Raw genomic sequence first — 24,886 nt, forward strand, 5'->3', positions numbered from 1 at the left:
CAAAGGATACTGCCAGCAAAGTATGTGTTTATCAGCACAGGTCTGAAATCTGAAATGCCTTCATTGTTTCCCTGCTATGAATTACCGTGATTATTTGTGTGTTTGCGCGATTGTGTGTACGTGTAAGGTTGTATGTGTGTGTGAGTGTGTATGTGTGAGCGAGTGTGTGTGTGTGAGAGAGAGAGAGTGTGCGTGAGCGAGTGTGTGTGTGTGAGAGAGTGTGTGTTTAAGTACTGATTTTAATACGGAGCTGCTATTTGTAAAGGCTGATACCTGAGAGCTGGGGGGGGAGTGGGGGGGGGCTGTGCATAAGGTCTCAGAAGTGTGTGTGAAGTGATTCCCTGAAATCCCTCAAACCAATTACACAATAAATATTTCCCCCAAAAGGAACAGGGAGATTAGGCTCAGCTGAATGCTAAATCTGCTCTCCACCCCCCCCCCCCCCTCCTTTTCTCCAGGACGTCCCAATGATAGTACCAGACCTGCTTTTTCAGGAATTCACTGAAGCAGCAGTTCCAGTATTGGGTTCCCATATGTTGCGGTCCCTGTAATGAATGCCCAGAGACAGGTTAATGTCCGGATGTCCAAACACTTCCTGCTGTTGCTCCTTTCTTTTTTTTTCTCTTTCTTGTTCCTCTTGTTTGGGAAATTGAAACATTTTGAAACAATGGCGCTTGAAAATTGATGTGACTATTTTTAAACTTAGCATGACAATGTTAAGTACAGGGGTTAGCGTAGCTGCGTAGCTGCTGGGGGGGTGGGGGTGGGGGGTTGCTAGTTTGAAACCCAGGTGTGGGTTAGGGTTGCTCTCTTGAGCCGAAATCTCAAAAGGACAGCATGCAGCTGCACACAGTAAATGGATACTAGATGGATGAAACTGATATTTTATAATCCACCCTAGATAAGGTAATGTGTCAAGCACATAGTGATAAGATCAAGCTTTGCTTTTTATTTATTTTTTGTTTATTCTGTATTTGTGACATTACTAGCAGAAAATATGCAGATCTCCAAAATGAGTGATTGTTGTCTTTTTTGACGCGTATATTGATGTGAAAATTTAATGTATTTCACCTCCAGACCTCTTTAATAGTAGGTGGGTCTTGGCCGGTTTTCGTTCCGTTCCTGGGTGTCGCTGAGCCCGCGCGGCTGCCGTTCCCGTGGTAACGGTGTTATTGGCGGGCGTAGGATCAAAGCGTAATAAGGTTAGCGAAACGCCGGCGCTGCAGATCAGCGGGAATGAGCGCTGAGGGGGGCGGGGCCAGGCGGAGCGGGCTGAGGGGGGCGGGGCCAGGCGGAGCGGGCTGAGGGGGCGGGCCAGGCGGAGCGGGCCAAGGGGGGCTGGGCTGAGGGGGGTGGGGGGGGGGGCGTAGCGGTGATATACTGGCCTGTGAGGAGCCGTAAAAAACACAGCGATGAATTAGTTTGTATTTTTATGTTTTCTTTCCCCTCTCGCACATGGAAGGAAATGCTCGCTGTTTTCTTTAGGATGTGCAGTTTTCTTCTCTTCATCCATTTCATATCCTCCCGCTAAACCCTCAAGCCGTCAAGCCCGAAATTTAGAGTCCTTGAGTGGTTGTTATGGTTCCCCGTAGGAACTTTTCCCGCGACATCCTAACGGAGACTCTCGGTCGGGTCCAAGAGGAAAACCAATTTTCAGAAAAACTTGGCGGCTTCCAATAATCAGCCTCCTCTAGGCGCATCAGTCTTTTCTCAGGGTCTTTTTCCCGCCATAATTACCGGAGGAAGGCCGTAAATTACGTGGAGATTTCCCTGGGTTTTACCCGTCTGCTCGCTTTTTCCCTCTTCGGTGGGGATGAAATGACTCACTAATTCATTGGCAGGTTGTTAGCCGTCTCCCTGACCCGATCCCATTGAAATGATAATACTCAATTTTCCATGTAAGCTGAATAAGTTTCGGACTAAGTGAATGACTCAGTCTGAAACGCCCCAGCACTGGCAGTTGGAGCTGTAGCGTTGCCGTGGTGAGTTAGTGGAGCGAGTAGCTCATGCAGCGCCCGGTTTGCTAGCGCTGAGCTAGCCGCCGGAGCCAGGTCCGCTCGTAAACTCAACGCTTCCTCTCACACAGCTCAACGCCAGGGACACAGTCTGCTCTGGCGGTTCCCATTAGAAGCAGGAAGGGCCTGTTTCCCACAATGCACCTCTTTCAGGACATGCTTCAGTTGATCTGGATTCTGGTTTTCTGACCTCCCCATCCCTCACCTGACAAAAAATCTGGTTCTAGAATCTTCCGAGCGGTATATTACATTCAGTGTAGTATATGAAATAGTGTACTATATTGGGTAACCGTAAATTAGAGAGAATTACACTCAATCTAGAGGAATGTGAGCAGTATATTTTATCATATTGTCTCGTTCTTGTCGAGAGAATGGGTTAGTCACCAACAGGAAGTCCTGCGGATGTTGACCCAGCAGCTCCAGGCCCAGTATTCCCGCATTACAGGTACTGACTGTCTCTCTGGGTGCACGTCGCTCGGTCATAATTATGGTCAGTCACTGCTGATACTCATTGTTTGCAGCAGTCGCTACGGTAATGGGTGTGGCAGTAATAACAGCGATAAGGATCGGCTCCGTTCTGCATTTTCCAGGTTTGCATTAAAAAAAACTAATAACACTGTTTTTATTTTTTTGAATTTTTAGACCACTAATATTCCATTTGCCTGAGTTCTGGAAGCAGCTGTGGGCTGGGACTATAGTACCGTTGTGTACATTGAGTCTTATGGCGGTGGGATGTTGGGACTATAGTACTGTAGTGCACATTGCGTACCTGCCACTCACCTGTCAGGTGAAGTCCAAAACTCAAGCAGGTAACGGGGCTGTGTGTGTGAGAGAAAGAGCTGGTGGTACAGGTGTATAGGTATATACAGGTGTTCATAACGCATTTCACTTCCAGCTCTGTAAACCTGTAGAGACCGCCATGCGGGCCTGGTGGAATGCCTCAACACTTGGCTTGATGTGATTGGATGGCTGCGGTGACTCGGACTGCTTGGTCTAGCTGGGCTAGCCTGACTCCACCCACCGGACATAGGCTCCGCCCAGTGGTCATAGGCTCCGCCCAGCTGACATTAGATTAGAGAGTTATTTTTACGGTCCTCATGAGAGGATCCCGTGTCCACTGACGGAGGGGGTGGGGGCTGGACGGGCCCAGATTCACATGACTTCAGCAGTACGCACACCAGACGATAATTTGATATACGACAGGCGGGTGGCTGGCACCCGGTTCAAACTTTCCAGGGTCGGATTCAGTTACTGTTTGAAACGAGCGTGGAAAGTGGTGCTGGGCTTCTGTTCAGAGCTTCGCTGTAGCACAGAGACCTGAGCTCACTTACAGAGGACAGTTTGACTGGGCCGTCCTTTAATTGGTCGTCTGGGTAAGGTGGGGTTCTGGGTAAGTGTGGGTGGGGTTCAGGGTAGGTGCTGGTGGGGTTCTGGGCAAGTCTGGGTAGGTGCTGGTGGGATCCAGTTCGGCAGTAGGTTGAAGTGTTGGGACCCCGGGGACCCCTGGGGGCCGCTAGGTGGCGGTTATCCCATTCGCAGGTCCTCAGTCCCACCTTCTAACGTTTCAGATTTAAAAGGGCAGCAGCGGAGGAGTTCCTGTCCCGTGGGGGACCCTGGGGCGACGGGGATAGTCCAGCTCGATCAGACGGGGATAGTCCAGCTCGACCAAACGGGGATAGTCCAGCTCGACCAAACGGGGATAGTCCAGCTCTATCAAACGGGGATAGTCCAGCTCGATCAAAACGGGGATAGTCCAGCTCGATCGAACGGGGATAGTCCAGCTGGATCGAACGGGGATAGTCCAGCTCAATCAGACGGGGATAGTCCAGCTGGATCAAGCCGGGATAGTCCATCGCATGGCTGGAAAGAATGAGAAAAAGAGCAGTGGTGCGAAAGGCGTATCCCAGGACTCTGGCCAGGAAACAGCGCTGAATTGTATGTTTTAAAAAGAGAGATTTCATGGCCGGTTATGAATTGTTGACAGTTCCAGGTCTGCCGAGCAGAAGCCCGCCCGGTGGTTCCGTTTAAGGACTCCGAGCGCCAGGACACAAACACGAGAGCCAAACATCACACGCGTCTACGTAACAAATTGTACGGCGTGTAATCCAGTCGTTAGATAACCAGCAATAACTGCGATTTTCTTTTTTATTTCAACAAATAAAAATGTTAGGAGCAAAGAGCTGAAGCCAAAAGAACACAGAGAGCTCAGTGTTGAGAAGGGGCCCCACAGGAACTGCACACACCAGGTCCTGCCCTGGGAGAATAGAGTATTATAAGATTTAAAATATTATAATGTTGTTATAGAGAAACCTCAGAAGTTTTGTGGTCGTGACCTTGAAAGGGAATGTAAGATGGATTTTATGGTGCCGTTAAGAATATTTGAGAAAAGTAAAAGCGTAAAAGATCTAGTTTTGGTCTAATAAATCCTATCTGGAGTTGGGAGGGGAGAAGACAGATTTTGCTGGGCTTACTGCAGAAGGCGGTGGACTGAAGTGTTTTTTACGTGGTGCTCCATCCATGGGACCGGAGCTTTGGCACGTCTTCCCCACACGGAAACTGCAGCTCCCGCCCGCCTCCCCAGAGCAGGCCGGGCTGCAGACACACTCACGGGGAGTAAAGACGGAAATAATATGGGCTGTGCGTTTCTGAATCCATTCAGATTTCACACTGTGCGCATAGAGCTTCTGAATTATGACCTTTATGACCAGAACACGGAATGACAGAAAAGACAGTTTTATTGCTTGGAAAATATTATGAATTTTCGAAAAAAAAAAATTTTTCTTAAAATTTAAGATCATTTACGCTAATATATTTCAGAAATACAGCTTATGTGACAGGTTTGTTGAAACAGGACTGGGCACTGGAATCCTTTCAGCAGTCATGGTCTTGAACAGAACCTCATAAACTGTGATTAACAGAGATTTGGGTTCAGGTTGTCATCTGTGTAGTCATTGTGAAGAGTAAAATCTCAAACAGGATGTCAGCATAGAACCTTTATAAGGATGTCAGTGTAGAAGCTTTTTCAGAATATCAGTGTAGAACCTGTTTCAGGAGGTCAGTGTAGAACCTTTATAAGGATATCAGTGTAGAACCCTTTTCAGAATATCAGTGTAGAACCTTTTTCAGGATGTCAGTGTAGAACTTTTTCAGGATGTCAGTGTAGAACCTTTTTCAGAATATCAGTATAGAACTTTTTCAGGATGTCAGTGTAGAACCTTTTTCAGGAGGTCAGTGTAGAACCTGTTTCAGGAGGTCAGTGTAGAACCTTTTTCATGATGTCAGTGTAGAACCTTTTTCAGAATATCAGTGTAGAACTTTTTCAGGATGTCAGTGTAGAACCTGTTTCAGGATTTCAGTGTAGAACCTGTTTCAGGAGGTCAGTGTAGAACCTGTTTCAGGAGGTCAGTCTAAACCCTGTTTCAGGATGTCAGTGTAGAACCTTTTCCAGGATGTCAGTGTAGAACCTGTTTCAGGATGTCAGTGTAGAACCTTTTTCAGGATGGCCACTGTCTGACCCCATTCAGAGCTCTGAAATATTATGCAGGCATCGGAAAGCCTGATGAGAACAACAGGCAGTCCCAGCCCATGCGGGCTCATCCTAAAACCTGCAATCTCTAGAGGAAGGGCCTTAGACTCAGGGCATGGAGGGCTGCAGGGCCTGCAGGTTTGACTCCAGTCCTGGAGGGCAGCTGCAGTGCCTGCTGGGGGGGGGGGCGTTGGTGTGGAATCGGTGTGGAATCGAGCCCCCAGCCACCGGGGGATAAACAGCATATGGGGGGTGAGAGGCAGCTGCTCTACGGACCGCACCACACGCCCCCCCCCCCCTCAATCTGGACGCAGTTTAGCTTTGGTTTCAGCCCGTGGCCTCTGCTCTGAATCCACTCACTTTCTGCAGCACCTCCTGTGTCTCTCACTGCCCTCCTCCCCCAGCTGAAGGACAGTTAGGAGTTAATATCCTGGATAAATGTGCTGCCCTTCGGTGAACTTCAGCCGAATGTGCGTGTGGCGTGGAGGTGAGCCTGCGTGGCACTGCCCGTAGGGTGGCCCGCTCTCTCAGCCCGTATTTACGACCCCCCCCCCGCCGCCCCCCCCCCCTCCTGCCCCAGGGCCCGATTCTCTGCCATGGTGCTTCCTGGACTCTGATCCCTGCACTGTCTCTAACCCGCTTCCCCCTCCACATCTGGATAAGGTGAGAAAATCCATTAGGAGGGTGGGTGATAATTTAAATCCCCTTTATATTTAGTTTCAATTATTTTCTTATTCTATTCAAACTGGGTGCAGAAACTCGTCACAACTGGAGTTAATATGGCCAGTGAAGCAAATGGGGTGATGGCAGCAATTTAAAAAAAAAAAAAAATAGTCACCTGCACTATTTAAAGCCTCCTTTTAGATAAACTGTCCCGTAAATACTCGGAGCGCCGTTGTTTTAAAGTTATGCTTCTGCAGTTTAACCGGTGTTCGCTTTGGAGCGCGAGCCGCCGTGCAGCGATGCGTGTCGCGCGGACCACGCAGTGAAAAAGCTTGTGTCGGTTACGGGAGGACCGCCCCTCCTGTTCCTCGCGCAGATGCCGGGCATTCCTGCGCGTTCGCTCACGCTGAGCGCTCCCCGCGGAGCCGCGGGCCGACTTTCCCAAAGCCGATATTAATATCACAGGCCATTGTGACGCAGTTATTTTCATGAAAGCCCAGGAGGAAGTCACGTGCCCCTAATTGCTCCCCGGAGCCCGCGAGCCTCTCCATTAAGCGCGTTGTTTTAACTCGTATAAGCATCAATGAAGTGGAAACGCAGAGGAAGCAGCAATCACTGTGCCTCTGTCTTTTTTTTTCCTTTTTCTTTTTCAAAGACGCCCATTTTGTTAATGGGCTTGGGATCTGTTTTTAGCTAAAAAAAATAAAAATAATAAGAAATGTTTTTTTTTGGTAGCTTTGTAAATTAATGCAGGCAGGAAAAGGGATTTTTTAAATATTGAAGACTTGTTGAATTGGGAATCAGGTGGTGGTTCGTACATGTTTAAATAATAATACAGAGAAGTAAAAAGAAAACACGCACGCGCGCACACACACACACACACACACACACACACACACTGTCAAGCATATCAAGGTCCCCGTATTTATCGGGCTGCAGGAAGGGAGCCAGGGTTGAGCCGAAGGAAAAGTAATCTTAGAATACATTCACTCTGTCAGCCTGCTACTTAAACGCACATGACGGCAAAAACAGACGCGTCCGCGCGCACACTTCCTCTCATAATTCTGTGAGTTCACCTCTCTTCCTGACCTGAAAGGTTCCATTAACCGCCGGGCCCCTTCCCAGCGCAGCGCAGGGCAGCACCGGCCCAGGCCGGGCTGGGGACGGGCTCCATGGCGGGCACTGCCAGTGGTGAGCGCGCTCAGTCCGGTCGGCTCGCTGCGCCCCCGTCGCCAGGGAAACCTGGCTCCTGTTTTTCGCATTTGTAAAAGGTTTGACTGTCAATTGCAGGCTTGGTTCACATAGTTATTCACACCTTTTACTTTCCTTGGATTATAGTCAAGTGTTCACTGTACCGCAGGCATTATTGTCAGAACAGTGAGGAGAATTTCAGAATTTTCAGAAATTATTTATTTATTTTGGCTATGTTCACACTTTTCAGAAGTGAAGATTCCCAAAAATCAGGCAATTGCTTGAAAGAACTGTGTATGTGTGTGTGTGTGTGTGTGCGCATGTGTGTGTTTTTTCCTGTGCGTAAGTCTGTGTGTGTGTGTGTGCGTGCATGTATGCATGCTTCTTAAAAGCATAAAAAACAAAGCAGTTAAATTCCTGAGGTGGAAATCCTCCTCATTCCGTAAATATCTGTCCGGTCTTTCGCTTGCTCACTTACAGGTAATATAAATCAGAGAGACAGGTCAGAAATAAAAAGGCAACTCTTCCCTTACTGTGTGTGCCTGTCAGTTTACCTTTATGCTTTTACCTGCTGCACTGAAGGAGGGGAGAGGAGAGGAGAGGAGAGGAGAGGAGAGGAGAGGAGAGGAGAGGAGAGCTGAGCTGAGCTGACACTGTGTCAGGAGCTCATAAACACATCTGGAAAAGCAAACGCTGAAAGACAATATTGGCGTGTTGAAGGAGAGGCCCTTTTGCGTATAAATGATGGATTTGGAGGGAGCTGAGCTGGTCGGGAGCTCGTAGGCTGACAGCACGTGGGAAATCTGGGGTGCTTGTTTGGGGGGCGTGGGGGGGCGTGTAGGGGGTTTGGGGGGGCGTGGAGGGGTTTGGGGGGGTGTGGGGGGCGTGGGGTGTGGGGGGTTTGGTGGGGGGCGTGGGGGGGTGCCACCTCTGCTCCATTTCCTGCGTTTTTTGCATGAAGAGCCCTGAGGTTCTATAACCTCCCAAAAACCCAGCAATTAATTTTTGTCCTCTGTAGGGGACACGAGTCCCTGCCCTTAATCTGGAGAACCAGATATTCCACTGCGCTGAGACCTGCACTGCTAAGTGACATGCCATAAAAATAAAATATCGGTTAAAATATTGAGAACATTTTCACTGCAAACATGTTTTTGTCATCCAAGACACTTGTATTTATGTCAGACAGAATGAAGAAGACGTAACCGCTTTTCCCTGCCGGGTCTCAGGAGGGCTCAGATGTCGATAATGTCTCCTCCAATCTCCTCTGCCGACCCAGGGTCTTCATCGCCAGGGTCTTCATCGCTGGATCTCTGGCTCTTGCATCCACATGTGCTTTTCATCTGACCCCGATCACATGGCCACATCGAGCCAATAAATATACTGCAGTCAGCGTAGTTTATGTGTCCTTCAGAATGTAGAAAGACCAGTAAAAATGTAAAAAAAAAGAATAAATCTGAGTAAGAAATCGCATTTGTCATCCAGGAAGTACAAAAGAGATCTCCCAGAAGCCTCTGCTTCCCTCTGACACAGCTGTACCTCCTGTGACCGCTTGATTTAAGGTGTGTTCAGATTTGATGTCTTTTTGGCTTTTTCCTGAACACCCACCCAGGAAGTTCAAAGTAAGAATTCAGAATTCAATATCTTTGTTCAAAAGCTTCTGTATCTGAATGTTTTATTTTTTGTAAGTGGCTTTGAGTGACAGACACTGATGTGCTCACTTTGCCTTTCTGCTGCAGTCTCAGGTGATTGACAGGTGCCAAACCTTAGTTTAGACTAGGATACAGATGTAGGTCTGGTGCAAATTATAAATCATGGAACAGGAAAGAGACGAAACTAATCTTCTGAGATAAAGACCAAGGTTTGCAGCAAAGGAAATTACGGAACTATAGAATGGTGTTGGGTAAAGTAGTGTTGAGTATGATGGTGTTGGATAGAGTGCCGCTGGGTAGAGTGGTGTGGGATAGAGAGGGTTGGGTAGAGTGGTGTGGGGTAGAGAGGGTTGGGTAAGGTGGTGTTGGATAGAGTGGTGTGGGGTAGAGAGGGTTGGGTAAGGTGGTGTTGGGTAGAGTGGTGTGGGGTAGAGAGGGTTGGGTAGGGTGGTGTTGGATAGAGCGGTGTGGGGTAGAGCGGGTTGGGTAGGGTGGTGTTGGATAGAGTGGTGTGGGGTAGAGAGGGTTGGATAGAGTGGTGTGGGGTAGAGAGGGTTGGGTAGGGTGGTGTTGGATAGAGTGGTGTGGGGTAGAGAGGGTTGGGTAGGGTGGTGTTGGATAGAGTGGTGTGGGGTAGAGAGGGTTGGGTAGGGTGGTGTTGGGTCATGACCCGCCCCAGAGTGCTGTTGGATCACATAGCAGGCACACATCACATGCAGTTCTGTCCCTGGCTGTTGCTGCTTTTTCTTTCCATGTCACCGCTGTGCTGGTTTCTGGTTACTTTACCCAAGTGTTTAAAATAAAAATAAATCACACACATGTCGATATAGATACAGAATGCTGAGTGTATTGTAAAGGCCCCACGGCTGGCCGTGATTATGCCTGAGGAGAAATGGACGACGCACATGCAGGGTGTGCCGCTGCGGCCCCCCCTCGGCCCCCCCCCCCCCCCACCCCGAGCCCAGCGGACACCGGGCTGTGCGTTAAACGGAACAGGTGCAGCTGCTCGGCCTTGGGCTCCTCTACGGGCTCCTCAGGAAATCATAAAGCTGATATATCGGCGGAGGACGGTTTTCGGGGCGCCCCCGCGAGTAAACCGAGAGGGAGCCGGGGCGAGGAGGGGCGGCTGGGGGCCGCCGGGGCCACTAAATCAGCAGCCTAAAAGGGGAGCCCGATGTACTCGCGGGACCCCCCCGGGGCCCGGCCCAAGGCCAGGGCCTCTGTCAGTCAGGGGCTCTCCGTAATGTCAAAGCCAGCTGGGCCTGGCAGCTCTGCTTCTGGGAGAGGATTGAGCTGTCTGTGTCAGGCGCCCAGCATCCGGCTGAGAGACAGAGCAGGGCATTCTGGGAGGTTTTTAACCTTCTTTTCGGTTTTCTCTTTTGCTTTTTTGTACTCCTGCATTGGAAACCATGTTTTTTTTTAGAAGGTATTTGGCAAGTATTTTGAAAAAAAAGAAAGAAAAAGAAAAGGTGTGAAAAGTCAAATGGTTTCACACTGTGCAAAAATAAACAAATACACTCATAATATTTTACTGACTGTTAAATACGAAAATAAGCAAATACAGTTTTGATATTTTACTGTCTGTAAAAAGCAGTTTGAGGGTCTGCATACAGCACACATGCATTCACACGCACGCGTACACACACACACACACACACACACACACAGGGACCTTACCCCACACAGTCTTCTTCCATAAGGCTTCACAGCTCATACACCCCCATCCCCCAGTTAACAAATTAGAACAGCTGACATCTATGGCTGTTTTAATTGTGCTGTTGAATGTGCACTCTGCTAAGCGAGGCACTTATCGGGTTACTGTGGTAGCTGCGTACATACCCCCCCCTCGCCCCCCCCCCCCCTCCATTACGGCTCCGAATGTGTTTCACGTTCTGGCTGCGGACACCAGTTTTTTTGCCCCCCCCCCATTTTCTGATTGAGTGTTTCAACACATCATATATGGAAACAGCTGTACTACAAATTAGCCCCCGCCTCGCTGACTTTGATGAATGTGCCTGAAGGCCTCCTACAAGCTCCTGTGGACTCAACCCCTTTCTGCCCCCCCTCCCCCCCCACCCCCACCCCCCAGCTGGCTTTCTAGAAGGCCACATACATACTACAGTAAAGTAAAAACATAGCAAGTACCTGTCCGAATGAGATGCCCACCCACTATCACGCATTCGCTCTGAGAAGTTATACTTTGCACCCACAACTATGAAGAACATGCTTATTGAGCTCAAATTAAAAAGCTCTAACTGAGTCTATATGAGTGCAATCACAATACCATGCATTTGTGTCGTTTATTTCACTGCTTTTAATGGCTGAAGTTAGTTTGTATGTGTTGCAGACTTCCCTAACCTTGATGAAAAGCTCACCTGTTTTAGCCTCACCCAGAGTGAAACGTAGCACTCACCTGTCCCTGAGAACATCAGGTATGGCAGCACTGCTCCTCTGCAGCTTCAGTCACTGTTTGGCCCTATTTACACATTGTAATGCAGGGTATGGTTCTCAGGTTTTTATGCTTCAGTCACCAATAGGGGGCGCTCTTCCCTCCGAACCAGTTAAAGTTCTGGGCTGCAGTGTGGTGATGGGGATGCTGTGTTGAAGGAGGTGCTGTCATTCAGGGTGCAGCTTACAGGTGATTGCTCGTCTCGCAGTTGTTTTTAAAGATCCCGCAGCACTTATGGGTACCTGTTGAATAAGTAGAGGTCTATTCCTGCTGCATTGGACTAGTGAACAGCCTGGTCACCCACACAGACGGGTCCTGCAGTCTCCATCCGGCCCAGAGGATACTCCTTCCACTGCTGCTGAAGCTGACTCAACCAGCACGGTGCAGCAAACGCGTAAACAGCATTCCTGTCCCGTACAGCAGATGGTCGAGTTAAAACGGCGAAATTTGCACTCAGGGATTTAAAAGTTTTTTTTATGAGACAGGGCAGGGAGCCTTTGCTGAAATGTGTCCCATTTCAGAGCAGAGTGTCCAAGTGGTTGTTTTGGGGGGTCACTGGGCTCCCCATCGCAGGTCGTGTCGTTTCCACATGCCTGTTTCTCCAGAGGTCCTCAGCTGGCCGTTCAGCTGTGCGGAAGGGCTTGTTAAAGGTTAGGCGAATAATTAAAAATGTATATTTACTCTCAGGAAACCAGACTTCTTTATTCTGTGCAACCCGAAAGTGACCGACCACCAGCAGGGACGTGTTTTAGCGACACTGAGAAAGAAAAAAAGAAGAAAAAAAAACTTGAGTTCCTCAATTTCTCCTGTGGCATTCATGATATGAAGTTTCGAAATACTCATAATGAAGCCTGTTATCGATCTGGCTGAGAGGCAATTCCCCCTTTATTATTTATGCAGGATGACGGCACACTTTGTTCTACTGAACGTATGGCTCGCTTTATTCCTGCTTTACTTGCTCAGGTTTCATGCACCCTGGTTAAGTGCAGTCTTCAGTACCAGCATGTAATTATCAGGTAACAGCTGTAGTGCATGATTTATATTGTCCTTAAACAGCAGTGTAAATGTGTGGCTGAGAGTTTGGAGCTGAATAACAGTAGGCAGCACAAGTTTCGAAGGATCAGGTTTGTCGAGACAAAGACTGACCACAGTGATATTCACAGCTTAAATTTGCTTCGAGCAACTGCATGAATACCACAACAACATCCTTAGTTCCGTATTCTGAAAATGACAGGCTGCAACCACTTCCTTTAGTTACTGGGGTGCGCAGAGTTTTGAAATTATTTGATTAACAGAGGCCAGCTCCTGAATGTCTGCAGAGCCCCTCCACACTTTACGGTTACCGTGCCTTCTCAGAGGAGCGACGCCATTGGCTGAGGATCGGCCAATGGCGAGGCTGGAAAACCGTTTCAGTGAGTGCGCAAGCTTTTCAAATGGCGAAAGCAGCACTTCTGCAGAAAGCAACTGTTGTGTTATTTTCCTCGTAAAGGGGAAATGAGGACAGAGTCCGGTCTAATCTATCTGGGCTCCTGGGTTTTTGGGTCGGGGTTAGGGTCTTTCTTTGGCCTGATCTCCAGGCCATGTCCGCTTCTGCTACCTGTCCTACCTGCCCAACCCTATTCCTGGAGATCTACCGTCCTGTAGGTTTTTCGCTCCATCCCTAACAACAGCTAACTGCTAATTAGTAGAATCAGTTGTGCCAAATTAGGGTTGCAGTGAAGACCTACGGTTTGCTTTAGACCGTACTGTGCACTGAGAGGCCTGTGGCTCATACTGTTCCACAGGGGCCAACCTTGGGCCCACTGCTGATTTCAACAGACAGCACATCAGTCACAGTGCTGTGGGCGGAGCCGTGAGCAGCTGGCCTGCCAGTGAGGCCTGGCGTCCTGACCCTGGAGCACGGCAAACTGGGAACCGCTCTTCCAGAGCACCTGCGGTCCATGTGCAGGTGAGACCGCACACCTGGTCTGCTCTGGTCTTTGATGGAAAACCAGGGAAGGCCGGATTATTGAGGTTCATTGTTTTTTGTTATCAATTTTTTTAGTTTTTCACTGACTGCACAGTGAAGTTATACTCCACTCCATTTATATATGTGTTTGTGTGTGTGTGTTTGTGTGTGAGCATATGTGTGTCTGTGCGTATGTGTGTGTGCATGTGCGTATGAGCGTGTGTGTGTGTGTGTGCATGTGCGTGTGAGCATGTGTGTGTGTGTGTTCGTGCGTGTGCGTGTGCGTGTGAGCATGTGTGTATGTGCATGTCGTGTGTGTGCATGTGTGCGTGTCCGTGTGTGTGCATGTGTGTGCATGTGTGTGCGTGTCCGTGTGTGTGCGTGTCCGTGTGTGTGCGTGTCCGTGTGTGTGCATGTGTGTGCGTGTCCGTGTGTGTGTGTGTGAACCTCACCTGTGTGTATGTCTGGATACTTCACGTTGAAGCATGGCTGTTATTGCTATCATCGTGATGCGGCTGCTTGCAGTGAGGGACGGTCAGATAGCATCTGAAGGTGGCCTGGCTGCACTGTGCAGATAATGTGTTATTTTAAACAGAAAGCCACTTCTCTTTTCGCCGGTGCTGCAGATGGGTTAACCGTGCGCTTGGTGTGCGTTTGCCAGAATGGAAACGCTGTCTCACTTCCCACTGCTCAAGTGGAGCTTTATGACTGTTCGTAATGGGCCACCGCAAAAAGAAAAAAGAAAAAAAAAACGTTTTTGTAACATTTTTTAAAATGGTGTTTATGCTGCCAGCGTCTGTGACCACATTACAGAGTGATCAAATGACCCCCCCTTCTTTCGCATTAAAGGTAATTGATGATCCAATAAACGCAGCTGCGCTGCAATTTTCCTTTTCAAATAAAAGCTCATTTTCTTTTACAGAGTAAATGACAACCAAAAAGGGGGAGAGGGACTCTGAATTAAAAACTAACAAAGAGAATAAAATCTGACTCACTCTTTTCATTAGAAAACAGCGGAAGACCCACTTCTTTAGACAAGCGTACCTGCAAGATATTTAACCACACACTCACACACACACACACACACACACACACACACACACACACACACACGTACTCTCGCACATACTCACACACACACGCACACACACTCACACACACCCACACACCCACATACACACACACACACAGGCATGCATACATTACCTTTTTTAACAGCGCATTTATATTGTTTCTTCCCTTGACGGTTCTCTGAATAATTTAATGTCTTTGTTTTTATTCCTCTGTACTTTGTGCCTTATCCAGATTTCCCTGTAAAGTGACCTTGAGTGCCCTGAAAGGCGCTTTATGAATAAATGTATTATTATTACTATTATTATTAAAATCGAATAAGAAGGTCAGAGCCCCAGCCTCTGTTCAGAATAACAGCACTCGGTCTGTGAAACCGCACAGTCCACCTCTTAAACACTGAAATATGAGGGAAATAATTTAAGGAGACAAATTTAAAATTTACAGTGGGCTCTGTCTGGCCTTTCAGAATTAATGTTTTTGCAGAAGTCAAGTCTGCCCATAAAAATATTCATTCAAGTTAGAACAAATTGCGCTGGTCACGAGCACACGTGTGCGGGCGTGTGTGTGTGTGTGTGTGTGTGTGTGTGTGTGTGTGTGTGTGTGTGTGTGTGAGAGTGTGTGTGTGTGTGTGTGTGTGTGTGTGTGTGTGTGGGTTCAACGTTGTCCAAACCTTTCCTTACAAATTTACATTTATCAGAGTAAATGTGTTCTATCAGAGTTAAATCCGCTCTATCAGAGTAAATGTGTTCTATCAGAGTTAAATGTACTTTATCAGAGTAAATGTGTTCTATCAGAGTTAAATGTACTGACAGCACATTTCACTGTTGATTTAACAATGAAAAATTATCTGGGTGGCTGAAATGAGGATTAGGTGTGGAAAACGTTTTGAATGACGGATTTGTCGGGAAAGACGAATGTGCCTTCGGTGATTTAGTGAGCAGGCAAGCTGAGCTTAATGGCTCGTACACACTTAATACAGTGCAGCACGAGTTATTCTGTGCCGTAGAGGCTGAGACAGGGCAGCCAGGGGAGGAAAAAGCTCTTTCAGAAAGATGAACTGTTGCATGGATGTGAAATAAAGCACGCTTACAGAAAAGAAAGAGAGAAAAAACCGCCGTCAGGAGCCGTTGAGAGAGTATCGGAGCCGCGGTTCTGTTTTCCTCTTCAGACGAGCAGGTCCAGGATCTGCGCGCGGCTCGGTTGGACATCCTGTCGGACGGACGGGAGAAAATAAAACGCATTTATCGTGATGCTGTGGGATTTTTCCCCCCTTTTTTTCTGCGACGCAAGATTTACGAAATGTTTCCAGTTGCCCTCGGTCCTCCCTGCCTCTGTAGAATTCTCCAAATATAGAGAACAAACAGGTCTTTGACTTTATTTCACAAAACAGAAACGGGCTTAACACAATATCCCAGCTCAGCGTGTTCATCATCCTGATTAATGGTTATTGCCCTCGCTGCTTCGGTTGGATATTTTGCAGCGCTGTGACTTGGTTCACGCGTTTAAATTTGAATTGATGTATAATTAAGTAGACTGGCTATAGCTGGTTAAGTTCATAGTATATTTTACAGTAGTTACTGAATTTAAAGATAAGAAATTTTAATGACGAGAACAGACCATTCAGGCCATTAAAATCTATCATTCTCACTGCTGTCCAGAGTAAATCTAGCACTGGTCTTTAAACACGGCATAGTGATCAAATAAAAGCAATACTGGAGTTATTAAATAAAAAAAGAATAACAGTCCAGTAGTTGTGTAAAACTAGTTTAATTTATTTTATTTTTTAATTTAATTTAGTTTTTACAGTCAAGTTCCTCTGGATGAAAATGCACTGTGCTCTGTGAGTGTATTTTATCCTCAGACCTGCATGTGGGGAAAGTGTTGGCAGTGGTGTTGAATATATCACATTATAAAAATTTTATTTTCTTTAAAATATATTTTTAGCAGTTAATACTTCAGCTATCTTACAGCAGGGTGTGGAAGGAGTTGAGAGGATTGGTGGCTGTATTCCAGCTGAAGAAGGAGTTTTCTGCCTTTGAGATGGCTGTGTGGTTTGGGAACTGGTTCGAGCTCAGTGTTAAAACGGAATCCTTCCAGTAAATATCCTACTTTATTAATTGGTTGTTTGTAAAAATGTAAGCTGCATGTTGGTCCGGATAATCGACCTTGCTAAATGTTGAAATGTAATGTAATGCTGTAGAATGATCATATTGCCTATTTCTTAACTTTGTCTCAATTTCAAGTTTAAACTATAACCTTCTTTTCAGCCAGAGTTAGGTTTCAGTGATTGTTCAACTCACCAAACTCTTTGTGTTTTGTGAAAAAAAACAAAACAATTTGTTCACCCCTCAAGAGATGAACGATGTAATAGAACATATGGTGTCATAGCTATGGGTCCAGGTTTGTGCCCGGGGTGATCACCTCTCATCTCTGCACACCTGTGCACTGCTGTATACATGATTACAGTATACTGCACAAAATGCCTCCGCCAGTCCAGAGTGTATTAGCCTGTACTGTCATAGATATTAATAAATAATCATAACAAAATAATCCATATGGTGCACTTAATACGCAAGGTTGTGTTTTCACAAAGGCATTGAAATACTTGCTAAAGATTCTTTTTTCAAATGTATGGCTGTCTTGTATTTGAAAGCATATTTAGCAAGTAGTTAAATGCCTTTGTAAAAGTGCTGCTCTGACAGGCGTCTTCTACCGGGTCAGTTTATTTTATACATATTTATTTTATTTATACATTCTTGGATCAAGCAGGCAGACGTCCATTATCCATGCTGAATTTACGACAGCACTTTCACATAAGTGACATCACGCGATTGAAATATGATCTTTGGAGCGTTGAGTCTGTTCCATTTATGCAATAAAATGTGGAGCTTTTTCTTTGTTATGCAGTTGCATTATGTAAACATTTTAGCCCAAAATGAAAGAGTGCGGAAAGTGGGGAGCAGTACTTTGGGCTCAGTTTGTGATTCAGGCGGTGGTTTTAAGGCCTTCAGCGGTACTGCTTAAGGGAGCCATTAAACTGCTCGAGTAATTCTAAACATCCATTTCCCATAATGCATTCTGTGGCTTTTCTGTCTGAAAAACTCATATACTTGAACTAATTTAAGTGAAGTTAAAAAAAGTAATTTTTGTGTTTATATTTAAAGTCAATGAATATTTCACCAGTGTGTGGGGGTACGTTGACTCAAGAAAATATTGTTTTGGGTTTTTTTTTTTGTTCAGCTACCACACGAAAGAAATAGGAAAATACCATCAGTGGTGGACTTGACGTTTGTGGTGGGTTTGTGTGAACAATATCACAATTTCTTTTGTGTAACCCAAACTAAAGCTTGTGGTTGGGATTTCTTTCTCTTATTATGACATTAACATGGGAAACCGGAGGAAAAGAGGTGGGCCACCCAGGTTTGTGACTGATTTTTGCTGAAGGCTGAAAGTGTATTTTGGACGAGCTGTCCGGCCTCTCCTGCATTTCCTACTATTAATTTTTCAGAGACGAGCAGCCCAGCTCCATAAATCATGCTTGTGGTCTCAAATGGTCTGCAGGGTTTCAGGGATCTTTTTACAGCTACAAAGGGGAGTCTGTGTGTGTCCCTTTAAAACATTAACTTTGGTCTTTGTCGCTGAATTTAAACCTTGTTCAGTGGTTTATTACCTTTGCACAGGAATACCACTTGCTAATGGTGCCAGTGTCGGTGATGTCAGAACAAACTCACACACTGGAGCAGAACCCGAGAGTCAGGTCAGTATTAAGTTCATTCTTGTTTCAAAAAAATGCAACCATTTATCTTCATACTACTGTAGATGCTCAACTGTGATTGGGCCAGATGCTTAACGTGACACATCTGAGTCAATCGGGAATCAAGAGAGGGGTTTTTTGTTGGGCTTGGTACATCGGACATAAACGAGAAAAGAAAGTTGTAGCAGAAACCACTGACATTACGTTTAAGTTTTTTTTTTTTCTGAACTGAGCCTGTGTTTGACCTGAACTGGCCTTCAGGGGGAATACAGATGAACCCCAGCCTGGAGGGAACCGCTTCCCTGATGAGTAAGAGACAGAAGGACATTAGTGTCACAGGTTTGACAGTTCTCTGTATTTCAGGGTTAGAAACAGGGGCTGGTGTTTTATGTTGCCGCAGCAGATTTATACGCACTGATTTTGTCCAACTCAGTTGTGTGGTCTCTGGCGTGGCTTAGGAACGGGCGCTGCCATTGGACGAGAGTCTGTCCAATAGCAGATGCTGCCCGCTGCTGTGTTGGTGTTCCGTCGTTATGACGACGTTCTGCCGAACAGGGGAACAGGTACTGGCTCTGCCGCTCGCGGCTGGGACGGGACGGGACGGGACGGGTTGAGAACTCTGTAACTCTGAAGAACACCATCCCCTTACTTAAACACCAATACAACATGGCCGCCTTTCATTAATAAAACCAATGTGCGTTAATTGACTGTCAGTGCCTGTTTTGGACACAGTTCGTCGTTTTATCGCTTTGCTGCGGAGTTCCTAAATTAAACAGAAAGTGGCCCCCGTGTGAATGGCTCACGGAGGCTCGTAAAATGGCGGAGCGCTCCATAAAGCATCAGCTGACTTGTTTGGAGAACGGTCCTGTGCCCAGGCCACACGTCAGGCCTGAGCAATGCGTGTTTCGGGAATTGGAAACTGCGGTGGGACATCGGTAATGTTCTAGTGATGTTATTATCTCTGTGTTCAGTTATGGGACTGTAGCGTAGAGCTGTGATTATCTCTGTGTTCAGTTATGGGACCGTAGCGTAGAGTTGTGCTTATTATCTCTGTGTTCAGTTATGGGACTGTAGCGTAGAGCTGTGATTATTATCTCTGTGTTCAGTTATGGGACTGTAGCGTAGAGCTGTGCTTATTATCTCTGTGTTCAGTTATGGGACTGTAGCATAGAGCTGTGATTATTATCTCTGTGTTCAGTTATGGGACTGTAGCGTAGAGCTGTGATTATTATCTCTGTGTTCAGCTATGGGACTGTAGCGTAGAGCTGTGCTTATTATCTCTGTGTTCACCTATGGGACTGTAGCGTAGAGCTGTGCTTATTATCTATGTGTTCAGTTATGGGACTGTAGTGTAGAGCTGTGCTTATTATCTCTGTGTTCAGTTATGGGACTGTAGCGTAGAGCTGTGATTATTATCTCTGTGTTCAGTTATGGGACTGTAGCGTAGAGCTGTGATTATTATCTCTGTGTTCAGTTATGGGACTGTAGCGTAGAGCTGTGCGTTAGCGTACAGTGCTGTTGCAGGTCTTCTAGCGCCAGGCTAGCAGCCAAAGGAAAACTTCACACAAATTACCCGTCACTGTGCTTGATCTCTCCACTGTGGGAAGTTTTTCTTTTCTTCTTCAGTCATTATTTTTCTTCTCTGATTCTCTTGATTCAGATTCATAGACCGGCCTCAGTGTGTTGGTACTATAACAAGAGTGGTTGTGACTGCCCCAGTAGTATATATTTTTAACAAATTTGAAAAAAAAAATGGCTTTCTTATTCAAGGAATATAACATTTTTTGATGTAAATCTCATAGCCCTATAGTATCAAACAGTCGTTTTAAAAAAATTGATAACAGCAGGCACATTTCAAAATGCTTCATGAATTACACAAGCATTTAATCACTTCATAGTTGCATCCCATACCCCTGTTCTACTAGATATGGTCCAGCCCACCACCCCCATATAAGTGTGGGCTTGAGTTGGTTTGAGCCTTTTGTTTGGCCACGCCCCCAAACGCACAGGCGAGACCATGGCCTTCTGTTCAGCTTCCACCCTGCAAACAAAACGGTAAAACCATCTTTAATCAATCCTTCCTTTTCTTTTTCATCCCGAAAGAGGATAATGTTAAAGACTAAACTTAGAATATAATAAGTCAAACATTTGCTGGACATCAAAAAAACCTGTAAATATTTAGATGGTGTGGTTCTGTGGTCTGAAAAATATATAGGCCTACATGCTGTATGGCAGGGCTGCTCAACCCTGCTCCTGGAGATCTGCCGTCCTGCAGGTTTTCACACCAACCCTAATGTGGCGCACCTGACTCTACTGATGGAGGACATCCCTAGCATGAGGTGCGCTTTGTTAGGATTGGGTTTTTGATAGCACTCTTCAGTTTCTGTTATATGAACAGCGTGCTAAAGACCACAATGGCAGGTCAGGCTTGAGCCTGCAAATGAGCCTTTATACCTGTTTTAGTGCATCATCATATTCAGCTTATTATTGTTTTTTTTCTGGGGTGAGAGAGCTTATATTTGAACATCTGCTGACAGATGGGTAAGCTGTTCTGTTCTGTTATGTAAACACTTGGGTAGGATGTGTGGCAGGCCACTTATACTGTTTTCTTTGCTGTATATGTTTCCTTTTCCAAGAATATAGTTAAAAATATCCTCCCAAAACCCATATGCCTGTCAATGCACACAAAAAACTTTCACGGGCAAATTCTGCTTCTAAAAAAAGATTGTTTTATAATGGCAACATCAACCAGCGGTTCAGGCGGCTAGACCGATTTCTGGTCCCATCGCTGGGGGGGAGAGGGGGGGAGACTTTTTAGCATTGCCTTTCCAAACGGCATCTCACCCAGCCAGCACCGTCTGGTCAGTCCTGTGCTGTAATATCATCTGATTGCTGCTGTGTTTGTTCTCTTGTTGAGGAAGTGTTATTAAATGTGGAGTCACACCATTTTCTTCAGTTTGATGCTTATCTCTGGATGTCCAAATACAACATTACTGTTGTAATTTCGTACCGGAGAAAGATGAGACTGGGTTTGAGGGATTTCCGTGAGCCTTAAGAGTTTTTCTGGCTGCTTCTTCTTCCTTGTGGCCAGCCCAGCTGTTTATAACTGTTTATAATACTTCTGTGTTTCTTTTGTACCAAATGAAGAGTCCTTATTAATGTGAATATTGGTGAGCCAAACGGAAAGGTTGAATGAATTACCTGTTCTCACCGGCGCAGTCTTCCCACTCTTTCCGTGTTTGTGAGCATCCGTGTTCTAGCTAAAATAAATATTTTTTGACCTGTAGTATTTTCTGAGGAGAAACGGCCTAGCTCTGATCTGCTATTGCTTGGTTGTGGACCATCCGAGACAAACATCTGATTTGTTTTTGGAAACAAACATTAATGGAGCGCCACCGTGGGCATTCCGGCGGTGCCGTTGGGTTGCGGTGCCGTTGGGCGGCGGTGCCGTTGGGTGGCGGTGCCGTTGGGTCGCGGTGTCTCGGGCCTGCCAGGGCTTTGTTTGTGTTTGTACGCGGTAAACTCTCAGCGTGTTACATTATGCTCTGCAGGCTGCTGATGAGCTGATGGCTTTATAATGGAGTTATTTACTCCTGGATTAATGGACCTGACCTGCAGAGCTTCAGTTCCTGCCAGAAAAGCTGCAGGGAAAAGATCACACCATTGTTCTGGTGCTGTGACATAACTTCCTGTAGCAGACGGTCACTTTTGTTGTTGTCACCATGAGAATGTGCCTGCGCGGGGCTCTTGATTGGCTAGGCCAGCGCAGCAGGGCTCTTGATTGGCTCAGCCAGCGCAGCAGGGCTCTTGATTGGCTCAGTCAGCGCAGTGAGGGTGCTAACTCTCTCCTGTAGTATCTGTAGTCCAGGTGGTTGGGTGTGGCTCTGATAGTGTAAGTCACGACCCATAGATCCTCTGCAGATAGGTGTTAAAAACAGGCATCGCTCATGTGCTTTATGACCAGGACAGTGGGCATGTGCAGCACCCATCTTAAACAGAGCAGGACACACAGGCCTCAGAGCAGAGAGGAGCACACACACTCTCTCACACATACACACACACACACACGCACTCTCTCTCACACATACACACACACACACACACACGCATGCACGCACGCACGCACAACACTGCCAATCCACTCTGAAACCAGGGCAACAGCAGAACAGGCAGATAATCAGTCAGTGGATTCATCTGGAAACACCAGCATGTCCACTTAAGTCCAACTGTCTCTTTACAAAACAGCAGCCTTCAGTGCATCCAGACAACTCAAACATAGTAGGGGAGGGGGCAAATAAATTTAGCTGCCCCCTCCAGCTCCATCCCTAAGAGGGGCTGCTTCTTCTCAAGGCTGTGGGGGACTGACATCACCCCCACCTCAGCGTTTGTTTTAAGAGCGGCTGAAGTATGAAATGGCCGAGGCTCCGAACTCCAGGGCAGATTTACACAGCGAGCCGTCGCCCCGCGGCTCGTCTGTATATCAGCCTGACTGGCACCCCGAGAACTGCCCCGTGCCCCCGATAGAGCTCACAGGGAGGGGGGGCGGGGCGGGGACGGGGGGGCGGGGAGGGGGGGGGGTTGGGGGGCTCTTCTCCCAGAGAGGGAGACTGATGGGTAAGAAAAGCCAGAGGTTACAGTTGCGCTGTTTAAATGTTTTCATAGGACTGCTGTAATTTAAGAAATTGCCGTGCCCTGTCACCGTTAAAATACAAACAGTAAAACATTCAGCGATAAATCAACACTGACAGAGTACATTTTATTCTGATGGAGTATGTTCTATTCTGATAGAGTACACTTTATTCTGGTGGAGCACATGGTCCCTGCTGGACTCGTATAAACTCTGTTGAACATGTTACTCTGCAGGCGAGTGCAGTGAGTCGCTGCACTGTCTGGTGTAACAGTCCTGGCCCTACTGGTGCCTGGGCAGGCAGGAGGCAGGCCTTAACTGGAGAACAGCGCCCCCTCTGGTGGATTCTGTGCCTGCGCTCTGCAGGAGTGGGAGGCATGCTCTGATGCAGTAATAGCATGGCTCGGCTAGCGTACTGTGTGGCTCGGCTAGCATACTGTGCGGCTCGGCTAGCGCACTGCGCGGTTCGGCTAGCGTACTGTGCGGCTCGGCTAGCGTACTGTGCGGCTCGGCTAGCATACTGTGTGGCTTGGCTAGCGTACTGTACAGCTTGGTTAGCGCACTGCACGGTTCGGCTAGCGTACTGTGCGGTTCGACTAGCGGACTGCAGGGCTAGGCTAGCGGACTGCAGGGCTAGGCTACCGGACTGCGGGGCTCAGATAGCGGACTGCGCAGTAACGCGGTGAGGTGACAGGTTAGCCAACATGCAGCACAAGCTTTATTTTTACAGCAGCTTTCATAGAACACCTTCAGCTCAAAGTTCTCAAGAGTAAATCATAATAAAAACATCATGTAATCATCGGCAAAGTTTAGAAGACTAAACACAATAAAATATAGATGCACACACAGGTATTCTCATATCCATATTCATAATGTTCCTTGGGACCAATGACTGTTAATTATTCTATTTGCAACCTTTTTTTGGTAATGACATGAAGTATGACTTGTGTGCAATTGTGTTTTGGTTTTTGGGGGTTTGTAGTTTGCACTTTTTACTTTGTGCTGTACAGTGTCGTTTTGGGCCATTTTTTCAGGGGAGGGCGGGGGTGTTTCCTTGTGTGTGTGTGTGTGTGTGTGTGTGTGTGAAGGCACTCACATCTCCTGCAGGTCCTCTTTCTAACTTGGAGTGGTGAGAATTCAGGAAGTCCACAATAAATGCAAACTCAGCACTCCGTTCCCACAGAGTTTGCCGTTTTGTTTGTGTGGTTTTGTTCTTTAACAGCATGCAGTCTGTGGAGAGTCTAGCACCTCTAATTAAAATACTGCCCAGGATAAACACACTACGAAACCCACAGGGTGGAGTGTGTGTGTGTGCGTGCGTGCGTGTGTGCATCTGTGTGTGTCTGTGTGTCTGTGTGCGTATGTGTGCGTGCGTGTGTGCGTGTATGTATGTCTGCGTGTGTGTGCCTGTGTGCGGGGTAGTTTGGGGACAGGAGCTAGTTGGAGGGGGAGTTGAAGGTGCTCAGATTGCCATCACTAAAGACTAAAGAAAGGCATCAATCTGGCCCTGGGTGTTGTGGCTGCTGCAGTATTTATTTGCTTAGCAGACAGGCTAATCCAGAGCCAGGCTCCGGCTGGGTATTTAGAGCAGTGGTTCAGGTTAGGGGCCTTTTCTCAGGGCTGAACGTGCACAGAGCCCCACCTGGGATAGCCTGTCGAACCCGCAGAAAGGTGCAGGACCCTGTTCGTTATCCCGCTCCGTTGTGCTTCCGCAGAGCTCTATTAGCCGGATTAGCCGCATTCCCCCAGATGTCTGTGGTGTCATTTCAAACCGCGACCTGAAAAAGCGCTGAGATCTGATCATTGGCCTGCAGTTCGCCCGGTCAGCCACTAGGGGCGGCGCTCACTGAGGGATGGGGGATTCTTTAGCAGACACAGCCATGTTGGTAATTGGAAAATAAACCTGTTCCTTCTTTGCACATCCTAAATAAAAGTAGACTTCTCCCCTGTGCCCATTTAAACGTGCCAGCAGTAGTGTAATTAATGGAAGGCA

General features: G+C 47.0%; 1 long non-coding RNA gene across 9 annotated transcripts in view; it reads left to right on the plus strand.

Moving 5' to 3' along the window:
* Nucleotides 1-24,886, plus strand: part of LOC135257755 (uncharacterized) — a 109,357-nt gene that overhangs the window by 19,467 nt on the left and 65,004 nt on the right. For 2 of the 9 annotated variants that reach the window (XR_010330732.1, XR_010330728.1), the window contains exon 1: nt 20,246-20,321. The exons of the other annotated variants lie outside the window; for them this stretch is intronic. This is a non-coding gene — a long non-coding RNA (uncharacterized LOC135257755). Of the gene's footprint in view, nt 1-20,245; nt 20,322-24,886 lie in introns of those variants that run through there. 9 annotated transcript variants of the gene reach the window in all.

The sequence above is a fragment of the Anguilla rostrata genome, chromosome 6 (genome assembly GCF_018555375.3).
Source record: "Anguilla rostrata isolate EN2019 chromosome 6, ASM1855537v3, whole genome shotgun sequence".
Lineage (NCBI taxonomy): Eukaryota > Metazoa > Chordata > Actinopteri > Anguilliformes > Anguillidae > Anguilla > Anguilla rostrata.